Consider the following 16,846-nt stretch of genomic DNA (forward strand, 5'->3'; position numbering starts at 1 on the left):
AGCCGTTCATTCAACCGTATGGATTGAGCGCTTACCGTGGGCAGAGCACTGGACTAAGCGCTTGGGAAGGACGGGTCGGCAACATCGAGAGACGGGCCCTACCCCACAGAGGCCTCACAAGCTCCCAGGGGGAGACAGACCCCAAAACAAAACATGGGGACAGGTGTCAAGTCATCAGAATAAATAGAATTAAAGCTAGATCGATCGATCAATCAATCAATCAATCGTATTTACAGAGCGCTTACTGTGCGCAGAGCACTGTACTAAGCGCTTGGGAAGTACAAGTCGGCAACATCTAGAGACGGTCCCTACCCCACAGTGGGCTCACAGGCCACGTTATTAACATCATTAACGAGATAACAAATAGTAACAAACAATAATATCAAAATAACAACAAATTAACAAAATTAACAAAACAAATAGAATAGTACGTATGTACAAGTAAAATTAACAGAGCGATAAATCTGGACAGACGTTTATACGGGTGCTGTGGGGAGGGGAAGGAGGAGAGGAAAAGGGGGCTTATTTATTGAGCGCTTACTGTGTGCAGAGCACTTCACTAAGCGCTTGAGAAGTCCAAGTCGGCAACAGACAAACGCCACTAATAAAGAAGCCTCGTGGCTCGGTGGAAAGAGTCCGAGCTTGGGGGTCGGAGGTTGTGGGTTCTAATCCCGACTCCGCCGCTTGTCCGCTGGGTGACTTTGGGCAAGTCACTTCACTTCTCCGGGCCTCAGTCCCCTCATCTGGAAAATGGGGATGAAGACTGAGCCCACAGGGGACAACCTGATTACCTTGTCTCCCCCCCCCCCCCAAGCGCTTAGAACAGTGCTTCACACATAGTAAGTGCTTAATACATGCCATTATTATTATTATATTATCCCGGCTCCACCACCTGTCAGCTGTGTGACTTTGGGCAAGTCACCTGACTTCTCCGGGCCTCAGTTCCCTCATCTGGAAAATGGGGATGAAGACTGAGCCCACGAGGGACAACCTGATTACCTTGTATCCCCCCCCAAGCGCTTAGAACAGTGCTTCACACATAGTAAGTGCTTAATACATGCCATTATTATTATTTTATTATTATTATTATGTTATCCCGGCTCCGCCACTTGTTGCTTAAATTAAGCAATTTAGAGGAGCAGCATGGCTCAGTGGAAAGAGCCCGGGCTTTGGAGTCAGAGGTCATGGGTTCAAATCCCGGGTCCACCAATTGTCAGCTGTGTGACTTTGGGCAAGTCACTTAACTTCTCCAGGCCTCAGTTCCCTCATCTGTCAAATGGGGATGAAGACTGTGAGCCCCCCGTGGGACAACCTGATCACCTTGTATCCCCCCCCCCCCAAGCGCTTAGAACAGTGCTTTGCACATAGTAAGCGCTTAACAAATGCCATCACTATTAATTCCTACCCAACAACGGGCTGTACAGCCTAGAAGGGGGAGACAGACAAAACAAAACCAGTAGATAGGCCTCAATAGCATCAAAATAAATAGAATTATAGATATACGCACAATAATAACAGCCCCGGAATTTCAGTGAGTGCTTGCTAAGTGCCGAGCCCTGCACTAAACGCCCGGCTCTGACACAGTTCAGTCACCCGGCTCCGCCGCTGGTCTCTATATGTTGCCAACTTGTACTTCCCAAGCGCTTAGCACAGTGCTCTGCACACAGTAAGTGCTCAATAAATACGATTGATTGATTGATTGATTGATTGATTGATTGATTGCTGGGTGACCTGGGGCAAGGCACTTCACCGCTCTGGACCTCAGACTGCGAGCCCCATGTGGCCTCCAACGCTTAGTACAGTGCCGGGCACATAGTAAGCGCTTAATAAATACTATCTTCATCATCATCATCATTCTTCACTTCTCTGTGCCTCAGTTGCCACATCTGAAAAATGGGGAGTAAGACCGCGAGCTCCGTGTGGGACATGGACTGTGTCCAACACAACTAGGTGGTATCTACTCCAGCTCTTACTACAGTAGCATGGACATGGACTATGTCCAACACAACTAGGTGGTATCTACTCCAGCGCTTACTACAGTGGCATGGCTCAGTGGAAAGAGCACGGGCTTGGGAGTCAGAGGTCATGGGTTCGAATCCTGGCTCTGCCATTTGTCAGCTGTGTGACCTTGGGCAAGCCACTTCACTTCTCTGGGCCTCAGTTCCCTCATCTGTAAAATGGGGATGAAGACTGTGAGCCCCACGTGGGACAACCTGATCACCTGGTATCCCCCAAGCTCTTAGAACGGTGCTTTGCACATAGTAAGTGCTTAATGAATACCATTATTATTATTATTAATATTATTATTATTATTATTATTATTATTACAGTGCCTGGCACAGGGTAAGAGCTTTAACAAATACCATAAAACAGGGCGAGAGGAGGGCTTGCTCTACCAAGAAGATAGACAGGGATTTAACCTCCATTTTATGGAGAAAATAATAATAATAATAATAATAATAATAATGTTGGTATTTGTTAAGCCCTTACTATGTGCAAAGCACTGTTCTAAGTGCTGGGGTAGATACAAGGTAATCAATCAGATTGTCCCACGAGGGGCTCACAGTCTTCATCCCCATTTTACAGATGAGGGAACTGAGGCCCAGAGAAGTGAAGTGGCTTGGCCAAAGTCACATAGCTGACAAGTGGCGGAGCCGGGATTTGAACTCAAGGCCTCTGACTCCAAAGTCCGTGCTCTTTCCACGGAGCCACGCTGCTTCCCAACTGAAAACTGAGGCCCCAGAAGTTAAGCGACTGTAAACTCCTCGTGGACAGGATATGGATCTACCAACTCCATTGTAGGGTACTCTCCCAAGCTTACTACAGTGCTCTGCGCACAGTCAGCCCTCAAGAAATATTGTTGAGAAGCAGCATGGCCTATGGATAGACCATGGGCCTGGGAGCCATGAGGTCATGGGTTCTAATCCCGGCTCTGCCCCTTGTCTGCTGCGTGTCCTTGGGCAAATCACTTCATTTCTCTGGGCCTTAGTCCCATCTTCTGTAAAATGGGGGTTGAGACTATGAGCCCCATGCGGGATAGGGACTGTGTAACACCTAATCACCATGTATCTACCCCAGCACTTAGAATAATAACAATAATAATAATAATAATAATAATAATAATATCTGTTAAGCGCTTACTATGTGCCAAGCACTGCTCTAAGTGCTGGGGAGGATACAAAGTGATCAGGCTGTCCCACGTGGGGCTCACGGTCTTAATCCCCATTTTACAGATGAGGTTACTGAGGCACAGAGAAGTTAAGTGACTTATCCAAAGTCACACAGCTGACAGATGGTGGAGCCGGGATTAGAACCCATGACCTCTGACTCCCAAGGCTGGGCTCTCTCCGCTGAGCCAAGCTGCTTTCCAAAGCACTAGTCTAAGCGCTGGGGAGGTTACAAGGTGATCAGGTTGTCCCACAGGGGGCTCACAGTCTTCATCCCCATTTTGCAGATGAGGTAACTGAGGCACAGGGAAGTTAAGTGACTTGCCCAAGCTCACACAGCTGACAATGGGCGGAGCCGGGATTTGAACCCATGACCTCTGACTCCAAAGCCCGGGCTCTTTCCACTGAACCACACTGCTTCTCTTATGATGGTATTTGTTAAGCGCTACTAAGTGCCAAATCCTGTTCTAAGCCCTGGGGGAGATACAGGATAATCAAGTTGTCGCACTTGGGGCTCACAGTGTTAATCCCCATTTTACAGATGAGGGAACTGAGGCACAGAGCAGCGTGGCTCAGTGGAAAGAGCATGGGCTTTGGAGTCAGAGGTCATGGGTTCGAATCCCGACTCCACCACACGTCTGCTGTGTGACCTTGGGCAAGTCACTTAACTTCCCTGAGCCTCAGTTACCTCATCTGTAAAATGGGGATTAAGACTGTGAGCCCCATGTGGGACAACTTGATCAGCATGTAACCTCCCCAGCGCTTAGAACAGTGCTTTGCACATAGTAAGCGCTTAATAAATACCATTATTATTATTATTATTATTTATTATTATTATGTGACTGTGAGCCCACTGTTGGGTAGGGACCGTCTCTATATGTTGCCAACTTGTACTTCCCAAGCGCTTAGTACAGTGCTCAGCATACAGTAAGCGCTCAATAAAAACGATTGAATGAATGAATGAATGAATGAAAGTGACTTGCCCATAGTCACACAGCTAAGTGGTGGAGTAGGGATTAGAACCCATGACCTCTGATCAATCAGTCAATCAATCAATCAATCGTATTTATTGAGCACTTACTGTGTGCAGAGCACTGTACTAAGCGCTTGGGAAGTACCCCAAGCCTGGGCTCTTGCCACTGGGCCACGCCTGCTTCTCTGAAAAGTGCTTGACACATAGTAAAGAGCTTAACAAATGCCACAATTGTTATTATTATTATTATTAAGCAGCGTGGCTCAGTGGCAAGAGCCCGGGCTTTGGAGTCAGAGGTCATGGGTTCAAATCCCGGCTCTGCCATTTGTCAGCTGTGTGACTTTGGGCAAGTCACTTAACATCTCTGTGCCTCAGTTACCTCATCTGGAAAATGGGGATTAAGATTGTGAGTCCCCCTTGTAACCTCCACAGCACTTAGAACAGTGCTTTGCACATAGTAAGCACTTAACAAATATCATTATTATTATTATTATTATCGTTGATGGATTCACTGAATTGCCCAAGGTCACTGCAGGTGAGTGGCGGGGCGGGATGAGGAATCAGGTGTCCTGCCTCCCTCCTTCCCCTTCTCCTCACTGAGAAGCAGCGGGGCTCAGTGGAAAGAGCACGGGTTTGGGAGTCAGAGGTCATGGGTTCAAATCCCGACTCCACCACTTGTCATCTGTGTGACTTTGAGCAAGTCACTTCACTTCTCTGTGCCTCAGTTACCTCATCGGTAAAATGGGGTTTAAGATTGTGAGTCCCACATGGGACAACCTGATCACCTTGTATCCTCCCCAGCGCTTAGAACAGTGCTTTGCACATAGTAAGCACTTAACAAATGGCAAAATTATTATTATTATTATTCAAGAGCCCAGGCTTGGGAGTCGGAAGTCACGGGTTCAAATCCTTACTCCACCACTTGTCAGCTGTGTGACTCTGGGCAAGTCACTTAATTTCTCTGTGCCTCAGTTACCTCATCTGTAAAATGGGGTTTAAGATTGTGAGTCCCACATGGGACAACCTGATCACCTTGTATCCTCCCCAGCGCTTAGAACAGTGCTTTGCACATAGTAAGCGCTTAACAAATGCCAAAATTATTATTATTATTATTCAAGAGCCCGGGCTTGGGAGTCAGAAGTCATGGGTTCAAATCCCTACTCCACCAGTTGTCAGCTGTGTGACTGAGCAAGTGACTTCACTTCTCTGTGCCTCAGTTACCTCATCTGTAAAATGGGGTTTAAGATTGTGAGTCCCACATGGGGACAACCTGATCACCTTGTATCCTCTCCAGTGCTTAGAACAGTGCTTTGCACATAGTAAGCGCTTAACAAATGCCAAAATTATTATTATTATTATTCAAAAGCCCGGGCTTGGGAGTTGGAAGTCATGAGTTCAAATCCCACTCCACCACTTGTCAGCTGTGTGACTTTGAGCAAGTCACTTCACTTCTCTGTGCCTCAGTTACCTCATCTGTAAAATGGGGTTTAAGATTGTGAGTCCCACATGGGGACAACCTGATCACCTTGTATCCTCCCCAGTGCTTAGAACAGTGCTTTGCATATAGTAAGCGCTTAACAAATGCCAAAATTATTATTATTATTATTCAAGAGCCCGGGCTTGGGAGTCGGAAGTCATGGGTTCAAATCCCGACTCCACCACTTGTCAGCTGTGTGACTGAGCAAGTCACTTCACTTCTCTGTGCCTCAGTTACCTCATCTGTAAAATGGGGTTTAAGATTGTGAGTCCCACATGGGGACAACCTGATCACCTTGTATCCTCCCCAGTGCTTAGAACAGTGCTTTGCACATAGTAAGCGCTTAACAAATGCCAAAATTATTATTATTATTATTCAAAAGCCCGGGCTTGGGAGTTGGAAGTCATGGGTTCAAATCCCACTCCACCACTTGTCAGCTGTGTGACTTTGAGCAAGTCACTTCACTTCTCTGTGCCTCAGTCACCTCATCTGTAAAATGGGGTTTAAGATTGTGAGTCCCACATGGGACAACTTGATCACCTTGTATCCTCCCCAGCGCTTAGAACAGTGCTTTGCACATAATAAGCGCTTAACAGATACCAAAATTATTATTATTAAAGAGCCCGGGTTTTGAGTCGGAAGTCATGGGTTCAAATCCCGACTCCACCACTTGTCAGCTGTGTGACTTTGAGCAAGTCACTTCACTTCCGTGTGCCTCAGTTCCCTCATCCGGAAAATGGGGATAAAGACTGTGAGCCCCCCACCCCCACCCCCGCGGGGCAACCTGATTACCTTGTAACCTCCCCAGCGGTTAGAACAGTGTTGGGCACATAGTAAGTGCTTAATATGAGAAGCAGCGTGGCTCAGTGGAAAGAGCCTGGGCTTTGGAGTCAGTGGTCATGGGTTCAAATCCTGACTCCGCCAATCAATCATATTTATTGAGCGCTTACTGCGTGCAGAGCACTGTACTAAGCGCTTGGGAAGTAAAAGTTGGCAACATATAGAGATAGTCCCTATCCAACAGTGGGCTTACAGTCTAAAAGGGGGAGACAGAGAACAAAACCAAACATACTAAGTATTGGGGTAGTTACAAAATAATCAGGTTGGACACAATCCTGTCTCACATGGGGCTCACAGTCCAAGCAGGGAAGAGAACAGGAATTTCCTCCCCATTTCACAGATGAGGAAACTAAAGCACAGAGACTTCAAATGGCTTGCCCAAGGTCACACAGCAGGCACCTGTATATATATATATATATATATATATATATATACATATATATATATATATATATATATATATTCTTCTAGACTGTGAGCCCACTGTTGGGTAGGGACCGTCTCTATATGTTGCCAACTTGTACTTCCCAAGCGCTTAGTACAGTGCTCTGCACACAGTAAGTGCTCAATAAATACGATCGAATGAATGAATGAATATATGCTTGTACGTATTTATTACTCTATTTATTTTACTTGTACATATTTATTCATTTTATTTTGTTAATATGTTTTGTTTTGTTGTCTGTCTCCCCCTTCTAGACTGCAAGCCCGCTGTTGGGTAGGGACCGTCTCTAGATGTTGCCAACTTGGACTTCCCAAGCGCTTCGTACAGTGCTCTGCACACAGTAAGCGCTCAATCAATACGGCTGACTGCCTGAATGAATACTAGCAAAATAAAATAAATAGAATAGATATGTACAAGTAAAATAAATAGAGTAATATGTACAAACATATATAAACTGTTCACCTTGTAATCTGTGAGCCCGTTGTTGGGTAGGGACCATCTCTATATGTTACCGACTTGTACTTCCCAAGCGCTTAGTCCAGTGCTCTGCACACAGTAAGCGCTCAATAAATACGATTGAATGAATGATCTCCCCAGCGCTTAGAATAATAATAATAATAATAATAATAATAATAATAATAATAATGGCATTTGTTAAGCGCTTACTATGTGCAAAGCACTGTTCTAAGTGCAGGGGAGTTTACAAGGTGATCAGGTTGTCCCACTGGGGGCTCACAGTCTTCATCCCCATTTTACAGATGAGGGAACTGAGGCCCAGAGAACTGAAGTGACTTGCCCAGCTGACAATTGGTGGAGCCGGGGTTTGAACCCATGACCTCTGACTCCACAGAGTCAGAACAGTGCTTTGCACATAGTAAGCGCTTAATAAATGATAATAATAATAATGGCATTTATTAAGCACTTACTATGTGCAAAGCACTGTTCTAAGCGCTGGGGGGACACAATATGATCAAGTTGTCCCACATGGGGCTCACAGTCTTAATCCCCATTTTTACAGATGAGGTAACTGAGGCTCAGAGAAGTTAAGTGACTTGCTCAAGGTCACACAGCAGACTTGTGGTGGAGCCGGAATTCGAACCCATGACCCGTGACTCCAAAGCCCGGGCTCTTTCCACTGAGCCACGCTGCTTCAAAGGGGTCACAGTCTAGAAGGGGGAGACAGAGAACAAAACAAAACATATTAATAATAATTTAATCATTAAAATAATAATAATTTAATCATTAAATCATCATCATCATCATCATCATCAATCGTATTTATTGAGCGCTTACTATGTGCAGAGCACTGTACTAAGCGCTTGGGAAGTACAAATTGGCAACATATAGAGACAGTCCCTACCCAACAGTGGGCTCACAGTCTAAAAGGGGGAGGCAGAGAACAAAACCAAACATACTAACAGAATAAAATAAATAGAATAGATATGTACAAATAAAATAAATAAATAAATAGAGTAAAAAAAATATGTACAAACATATATACATATATACAGGTGCTGTGGGGAAGGGAGGGAGGTAAGATGGGGGGACGGAGAGGGGGACGAGGGGGAGAGGAAGGAAGGGGCTCAGTCTGGGAAGGCCTCCTGGAGGAGGTGATAATAATAATAATAATAATAATAATAATAATAATAATAATAATAATAATAATAATAATAATAATAATAATAATAATAATGCCATCCTCCTCCTCCTCCTGGCGCGTCCTTTCGCCCCTTTCCCCCCTTGGGGGCCCGGGCCTCTGTTCCGTGTTCACGGCCCGGGCCGCCGGATAAAGTTTCGACGTTTTGAATCGGAACGTCGCCGGCAGGTGGCGCGGGAACCACGTTTCCATTCGAATTTCGGCGGCGGCGCCCCTGTGATTGGCCGGTTGGCGGAGGGCGGAGGGCTCCGATTGGCCGGCGCGCTCGAGCGGCGGCGCCTGATTGGCCGCGGGGAAACAACCCCTCCAAGTTGCAACTTCCCGGCGGCGGCGGCGAGCCGGCCGGTCCGTCCGGGACAGCGGCGGCCCGGCTTTGGCCACCTCGACGTCCAGCAGGTAGTCCGGGGGGGAGGGGAGGGGAGGGGAGCGGGGGAGACACCCTGCAGGCTCCGAGCCTCGAGGAGGGGCCGGACCGCCCCCGGCTTGGCCAGCCTGGCCTTCCCAAGCGCTTAGTCCAGCGCTCTGCACACAGTAAGCGCTCAGTAAATACGATTGATTGATTGATTGATTGAATCTCGGCTCCCCGGGGAAATCAATCAATCGTATTTATCGAGCGCTTACTGTGTGCAGAGCGCTGTGCTAAGCGCCTTGGGAAGCGTAAGAAGCAGCGTGGCTCAGGGCAAAGAGCCCGGCCTTTGGAGTCAGGGGTCATGGGTTCAAATCCCGGCTCCCCCGATTGTCAGCTGTGCGACCTTAGGCAAGTCACTTCTCTGGGCCTCAGTTACCTCAACTGTAAAATGGGGATTAAGACCGTGAGCCCCCTGTGGGACAACTTGATCAGCTTGTAACCTGATTGCCTAGTACAGTGCTCTGCACACAGTAAGCGCTCAATAAATACGACTGATTGATTGATTTCCCCGGGGAGCCGAGATTCAATCAGTCGATCAATCAATCGTATTTATTGAGCGCTTACTGTGTGCAGAGCGCTGTGCTAAGCGCCTTGGGAAGCGTAAGAAGCAGCGTGGCTCAGGAGAAAGAGCCCGGCCTTTGGAGTCAGAGGTCATGGGTTCAAATCCCGGCTCCCCCGATTGTCATCATCAATCGTATTGAGCGCTTACTGTGTGCAGAGCACTGTACTAAGCGCTTGAACCAAGCGCTTGAACTGTACTAAGCGCTTGAACTGTACTAAGCGCTTGTAGCAAGCGATTGTCAGCTGTGCGACCTTGAGCAAGTCACTTCGCTTCTCTGGGCCTCAGTTACCTCAACTGTAAAATGGGGCTGAAGACTGTGAGCCCTCTGTGGGACAACCTGATCAGCTTGTAACCTGATTGCCTAGAACAGTGCCCTGCACACAGTGAGCGCTCAATAAATACGATTGATTGATTGATCTCCCCGGGGAGCCGAGATTCAATCGGTCGATCAATCAATTGTATTTATTGAGCACTTACTGTGTGCAGAGCGCTGTGCTAAGCGCCTTGGGAAGCATAAGAAGCAGCGTGGCTCAGTGGAAGGAGCCCGGCCTTTGGAGTCAGAGGTCATGGGTTCAAATCCTGGCTCCTCCGATTGTCAGCTGTGTGACCTTGGGCAAGTCACTTCACTTCTCTGGGCTTCAGTTACCTCCACTGTAAAATGGGGATTAAGACTGTGAGCCCCCTGTGGGACAACCTGATCACCTTGTAACCTGATTACCTAGTACAGTGCTCTGCACGCAGTAAGCGCTCAATAAATACGACTGATTGATTGATTGATTTCCCCGGGGAGCCGAGGTTCAATCAGTCGATCAATCAATCGTATTTATTGAGCGCTTACTGTGTGCAGAGCGCCGTGCTAAGCACCTTGGGAAGTGTAAGAAGCAGTGTGGCTCAGGGGAAAGAGCCCGGCCTTTGGAGTCAGAGGTCATGGGTTCAAATCCCGGCTCCCCCGATTGTCAGCTGTGCGACCTTGGGCAAGTCACTTCTCTGGGCCTCAGTTACCTCAACTGTAAAATGGGGATTAAGACCGTGAGCCCCCTGTGGGACAACTTGATCAGTTTGTAACTTGATTGCCTAGTACAGTGCTCTGCACACAGTAAGTGCTCAATAAATACGATTGATTGATTGATCTCCCCGGGGAGCCGAGATTCAATCAGTCGATCGATCAATCGTATTTATTGAGCGCTTACTCTGTGCAGAGCGCTGTGCTAAGCGCCTTGGGAAGCGTAAGAAGCAGTGTGGCTCAGGGGAAAGAGCCCGGCCTTTGGAGTCAGAGGTCATGGGTTCAAATCCCGGCTCCCCCGATTGTCATCATCAATCATATTCATTGAGCACTTACTGTGTGCAGAGCGCTGTGCTAAGCGCCTTGGGAAGTGTAAGAAGCAGTGTGGCTCAGTGGAAAGAACCCGGCCTTTGGAGTCAGAGGTCATGCGTTCAAATTCCGGCTCCTCCGATTGTCAGCTGTGTGACCTTGGGCAAGTCACTTCTCTGGGCCTCAGTTACCTCAACTGTAAAATGGGGATTAAGACGGTGAGCCCCCTGTGGGACAACCTGATCACCTTGTAACCTGATTGCCTAGTACAGTGCCCTGCACACAGTGAGCACTCAATAAATACGATTGATTGATTGATTTCCCCAGGGAGCCAAGATTCAATCAGTCGATCAATCAATCATATTTATTGAGCGCTTACTGTGTGCAGAGCGCTGCGCTAAGCGCCTTGGGAAGCGTAAGAAGCAGCGTGGCTCAGGGGAAAGAGCCCGGCCTTTGGAGTCAGAGGTCATGAGTTCAAATCCCGGCTCCCTCGATTGTCATCATCAATCGTATTTATTGAGTGCTTACTGTGTGCAGAGCACTGTACTAAGCGCTTGAACCAAGCGCTTGAACTGTACTAAGCGCTTGAGCACTGTACTAAGCGCTTGTACCAAGCGATTGTCAGCTGTGCGACCTTGAGCAAGTCACTTCGCTTCACTGGGCCTCAGTTACCTCAACTGTAAAATGGGGATTAAGACTGCGAGCCCCCTGTGGGACAACTTGATCAGCTTGTAACCTGATTGCCTAGTACAGTGCTCTGCACACAGTAAGCGCTCAATAAATACGATTGATTGATTGATTGATCTCCCCGGGGAGCCGAGATTCAATCAGTCGATCAATCAGTCGTATTTATTGAGCGCTCACTGTGTGCAGAGCGCTGTGCTAAGCGCCTTGGGAAGTGTAAGAAGCAGCGGGGCTCAGTGGAAAGAGCACGGCCTTTGGAGTAAGAGGTCATGGGTTCAAATCCCGGCTCCCCCGATTGTCAGCTGTGTGACCTTGGGCAAGTCACTTCGCTTCTCTGGGCCTCAGTTACCTCCACTGTAAAATGGGGATTAAGACTGTGAGCCCCCTGTGGGACAACCTGATCACCTTGTAACCTGATTACCTAGTACAGTGCCCTGCACACAGTAAGCGCTCAATAAATATGATTGATTGATTTCCCCGGGGAGCTGAGATTCAATCAGTCCATCAATCAATAGTATTTATTGAGCGCTTACTGTGTGCAGAGCGCTGTGCCAAGCGCCTTGGGAAGCGTAAGAAGCAGCGTGCCTCAGGGGAAAGAGCCCGGCCTTTGGAGTCAGAGGTCATGGGTTCAAGTCCCGGCTCCCCCGATTGTCATCTGTGTGACCTTGGGTAAGTCACTTCACTTCCCTGGGCCTCAACTACCTCAACTGTAAAATGGGGATTAAGACTGTGAGCCCCCTGTGGGACAACCTGATCACCTTGTAACCTGATTGCCTAGTACAGTGCTCTGCACACAGTAAGCGCTGAATCAATACGATTGAATGAATGAATTAATAATGATGGCATTTGTTAAGCGCTTACTAGGTGCAAAGCACTGTTCTAAGCGCTGGGGGGGATACAAGGTGATCAGGTTGTCCCACGTGGGGCTTACAGTCATCATCCCCATTTTACAGATGAGGTAACTGAGGCTCTGAGAAGTTAAGTGACTTGCCCAAGGTCACACAGCAGACATATGGCAGAGCCGGGACTCGAACCCATGACCTCTGACTCCAAAGCCCGTGCTCTTTCCACTGAGCCACGCTGCTTCTCTAATTGTAACCTTCCCAGCACTTAGAACAGTGCTTTGCACATAGTAAGCGCTTAATAAATGCCATTATTATTATTATTACTACAAGTTGGCAACATATAGAGACGGTCCCTACCCAACAGCGGGCTCACAGTCTAGAAGCCTAGGGTTCATTCAGTCCTATTGATCGAGCGCCCGCTGGGTGCAGAGCACTGTGCTGAGCGCTTGGAAAGAACAATTCGGCAACAGAGAGGGACCATCCGTGCCCACAATGGGCTCGCAGTCTAGAAAGGGGGAGAGACAGACAACAAAACAAGTCATAAGCGCTCAGTACAGTGCTTTGCACACGGTAAGCGCTCAATAAATACGATTGAGTGAACGAAAACAAGTCAACAGGCAGCGGCGGGGGGACGAACCGGCGGGCCCGGGTCCCCTCCCGCCCCCGAGAACGGACCACTGAACCATGGGACGGTATATGTTGCCATCTTGGACTTCCCAAGCGCTTAGTACAGTGCTCTGCACACAGTAAGCGCTCAATAAATACGATTGATTAATTGACGTAAACCTCGCCGGAGCTCCTCTGTTCAGTGGATAAAACGGGGAAGGCCCTGAGTTCAATCAGTCGTATTTATTGGGCGCTTACCGTATGTAGAGCACTGTACTAGGCCTCCCTATTCGTTAGTATTTGCAGATGATGCCAATTTAAAAGTCAATCTTGTAATGTTGGTATTTGTTAAGCGCTTACTATGTGCGAAGCGCTGGGGGAGATACAAGGTTAGTAGGTTGTCCCAAGCGGGGCTCCCAGCCTCAATCCCCATTTTACAGATGAGGGAACTGAGGGACCGAGAAGGGAGGTGAGTTGCCCAAGGTCACACGGCAGACAAGCGGCGGAGCCGGGATTAATAGCAATAATAATAATGATGGCATTTATTAAGCGAAATGTGCGAAACACCGTTCGAAGCGCTGGGGGAGATACAAGGTTAGCAGATTGTCCCAAATGGGGCTCCAAGCCTCAATCCCCATTTTACAGATGGGGAACTGAGGGGCAGGAAAGTGAGGTGACTTGCCCAAGGTCACACGGCAGACAAGCGGCGGAGCCGGGATTAATAACAATAATAATAATGATGGCATTTATTAAGCGCTTACTATGTGCAAAGCACCGTTCTAAACACTGGGGAGGTTACAAGGTGATCAGGTTGTCCCAAATGGGGCTCGAAGCCTCAATCCCCATTTTACAGATGGGGAACTGAGGGGCAGAAAAGTGAGGTGACTTGCCCAAGGTCACACAGCAGACAAGCGGCGGAGCCGGGATTAATAACAATAATAATAATGATGGCATTTATTAAGCGCTTACTATGTGCGAAGCACTGTTCTAAGCGCTGGGGGAGATACAAGGTTAGCAGATTGTCCCAAGTGGGGCTCCAGGCCTCAATCCCCATTTTACAGATGGGGAACTGAGGGGCAGAAAAGTGAGGTGACTTGCCCAAGGTCACACGGCAGACAAGCGGCGGAGCCGGGATTAATAACAATAATAATAATGATGGCATTTATTAAGCGCTTACTATGTGCGAAGCACTGTTCTAAGCGCTGGGGGAGATACAAGGTTAGCAGATTGTCCCAAATGGGGCTCCAATCTCAATCCCCATTTTACAGATGGGGAACTGAGGGGCAGAAAAGTGAGGTGACTGGCCCAAGGTCACACGGCGGACAAGCGGCGGAGCCGGGATTAATAACAATAATAATAATGATGGCATTTATTAAGCGCTTACTATGTGCAAAGCACCGTTCTAAACACTGGGGAGGTTACAAGGTGATCGGGTTGTCCCACGGGGGGCTCACAGTCTTAATCCCCATTTTACAGATGGGGTAACTGAGGCCCAGAGAAGTGAAGTGACTTGCCCAAAGTCACACAGCTGACAAGTTGGGTAGGGACTGTCTCTATATGTTGCCAGCTTGGACTTCTGAAGCGCTTAGTACAGTGCTCTGCACACAGTAAGCGCTCAATAAATGCGATTGATGATGATGACGAAGTGGTGGAGCCGGAATTAGAACCTACGATCTCTTGACTCCCAAGCCCCGGCTCTTTCCACCAAGATGATGATGACGATTGATGATGATGATGATGATGAAGTGGTGCAGCCAGGATTAGAACCCACGACCTCTGACTCCCAAGCCCCCGCTCTTTCCACCAAGATGATGATGACGATTGATGATGATGATTGATGAAGTGGTGGAGCCAGGATTAGAACCCACGACCAAGCCCCAGCTCTTTCCACCAACCAAGTCACAAACCATGGGATTCTGGACCGTAGTCACCATGCATATATTGTATCCGTATCTTCCCCAGGCCTCCGCTGGAGCACAATTTTTGGGCCCAACGGTTTTGAATTCTGGACTGGAAGCTTGTGGGCGTGGAGCGTCTCTTCCAGCACCCAAATTCCTAGGACGGTGCTTTCTGCACACAATAAACCGCCACAAACGGACGCGTTCCCTGCCCACAGCGAGCATAACCTTTAGACCAACATTGAAATATGGTGTTACCGTCCAGTGGGAAAGGAATGACGCTCCCTCCCGCCGGACCCGACAGACCGACCCTACATTTCACCAGCAGGGATTGTCTGTTTATTATTATTATTATTATTATGGTACTTATTAAGCGCTTACTGTTCCAAGTGCTGGGGGAGATACAGGATAATTAGTTTATCTCACTTGGGCCTCACGGTTTTAACCCCCATTTTCCAGATGAGGTAACTGAGGCACAGAGACGTTAAGTGGCTTGCCCAGGGTCACAAGACAAGTGGCAGAGCCGGGATTAGAACCCGTGTCCTCTTAATCCCAAGCCTGTGCTCTGTCCACTAAGCCACGCTGCTTGTTGTACTCTCCCACATTCATTCAGTTGTATTTATTGAGCGCTTACTGTGTGCAGAGCACTGTACTGAGCGCTTGGGAAGTACAAGTTGGCAACATATAAGGACGGTCCCTATCCAACAGCAGGCTCACAAATTATTATGGTATTTATTAAGCGCTCACTGTTCCAAGTGCTGGGGGAGATACAGGATAATTAGGTTAGCCCACTTGGGCCTCACTGTTTTAACCCCCATTTTCCAGTTGAGGTAACTGAGGCACAGAGAAGTGGCTTGCCCAGGGTCACAAGACAAGTGGCAGAGCCGGGATTAGAACCCGTGTCCTCTTAATCCCAAACCTGTGCTCTTTCCACTAAGCCGTGCTGCTTGTTGTACTCTCCCACATTCATTCAATCGTATTTATTGAGCGCTTACTGTGTGCAGAGCACTGTACTAAGCACTTGGGAAGTACAAGTTGGCAACATATAAGGACAGTCCCTATCCAACAGCAGGCTCACAAATTATTATGGTATTTATTAAGCTCTTACTGTTCCAAGTGCTGGGGGAGATACAGGATAATTAGGTTATCCCACTTGGGGCTCACGGTTTTAACCCCCATTTTCCAGTTGAGGTAACTGAGGCACAGAGAAGTGGCTTGCCCAGGGTCACAAAACAAGTGGCAGAGCTGGGATTAGAACCCGTGTCCTCTTAATCCCAAGCCTGTGCTCTTTCCACAAAGCCATGCTGCTTGTTGTACTCTGCCACATTCATTCATTCAATCGTATTTATTGAGCACTTACTGTGTGCAGAGCACTGTACTAAGCGCTTGGGAAGTACAAGGTGGCAACATATAAGGACGGTCCCTATCCAACAGCAGGCTCACAAATTATTATGGTGCTTATTAAGCGCTTACTGTTCCAAGTGCTGGGGGAGATACAGGATAATTAGGTTATCCCACTTGGGGCTCACGGTTTTAATCCCCATTTTCCAGATGAGGTAACTGAGGCACAGAGACGTTAAGTGGCTTCCCCAGGGTCACAAGACAAGTGGCAGAGCCGGGATTAGAACCCGTGCCCTCTTAATCCCAAGCCTGCGCTCTGTCCACTAAGCCATGCTGCTTGTTGTACGCTCCCAAATTCATTCAGTCGTATTTATTGAGCGCTTACTGTGTGCAGAGCACTGTACTAAGCGCTTGGGAAGTACAAGTTGGCAACATATAGAGACGGTCCCTACCCTACAGCGGGCTCACAAATGCTTTCTTAGGCCAGTGCTGTGCACACAGTAAACACTCGATAAATACGATCGATTTATTTACGATTGTTGGTTTGACAGACGAATAGTCTCAAAACCATAGCCTGACTGCTTCTTCATCATCACCAATCGTATTTATTGAGCGCTTACTGTGTGCAGA

At 47.9% G+C, this 16,846-nt stretch overlaps 1 protein-coding gene across 2 annotated transcripts in view; it reads left to right on the forward strand.

Annotated features, from left to right (window-relative positions):
- The first annotated feature begins 8,882 nt into the window (after positions 1-8,882).
- Positions 8,883-16,846, forward strand: part of BORA (BORA aurora kinase A activator) — a 43,235-nt gene continuing 35,271 nt past the window's right edge. Inside the window, exon 1 of one of the 2 annotated variants that reach the window (XM_038742384.1) lies at positions 8,883-8,955. The gene's annotated coding sequence lies outside the window, so the exon portion shown is untranslated. Of the gene's footprint in view, positions 8,956-15,167; positions 15,209-16,846 lie in introns of those variants that run through there. The other variant, XM_038742395.1, reaches the window with a different exon arrangement.

The sequence above is a fragment of the Tachyglossus aculeatus genome, chromosome 2 (genome assembly GCF_015852505.1).
Source record: "Tachyglossus aculeatus isolate mTacAcu1 chromosome 2, mTacAcu1.pri, whole genome shotgun sequence".
Classification (NCBI taxonomy): domain Eukaryota; kingdom Metazoa; phylum Chordata; class Mammalia; order Monotremata; family Tachyglossidae; genus Tachyglossus; species Tachyglossus aculeatus.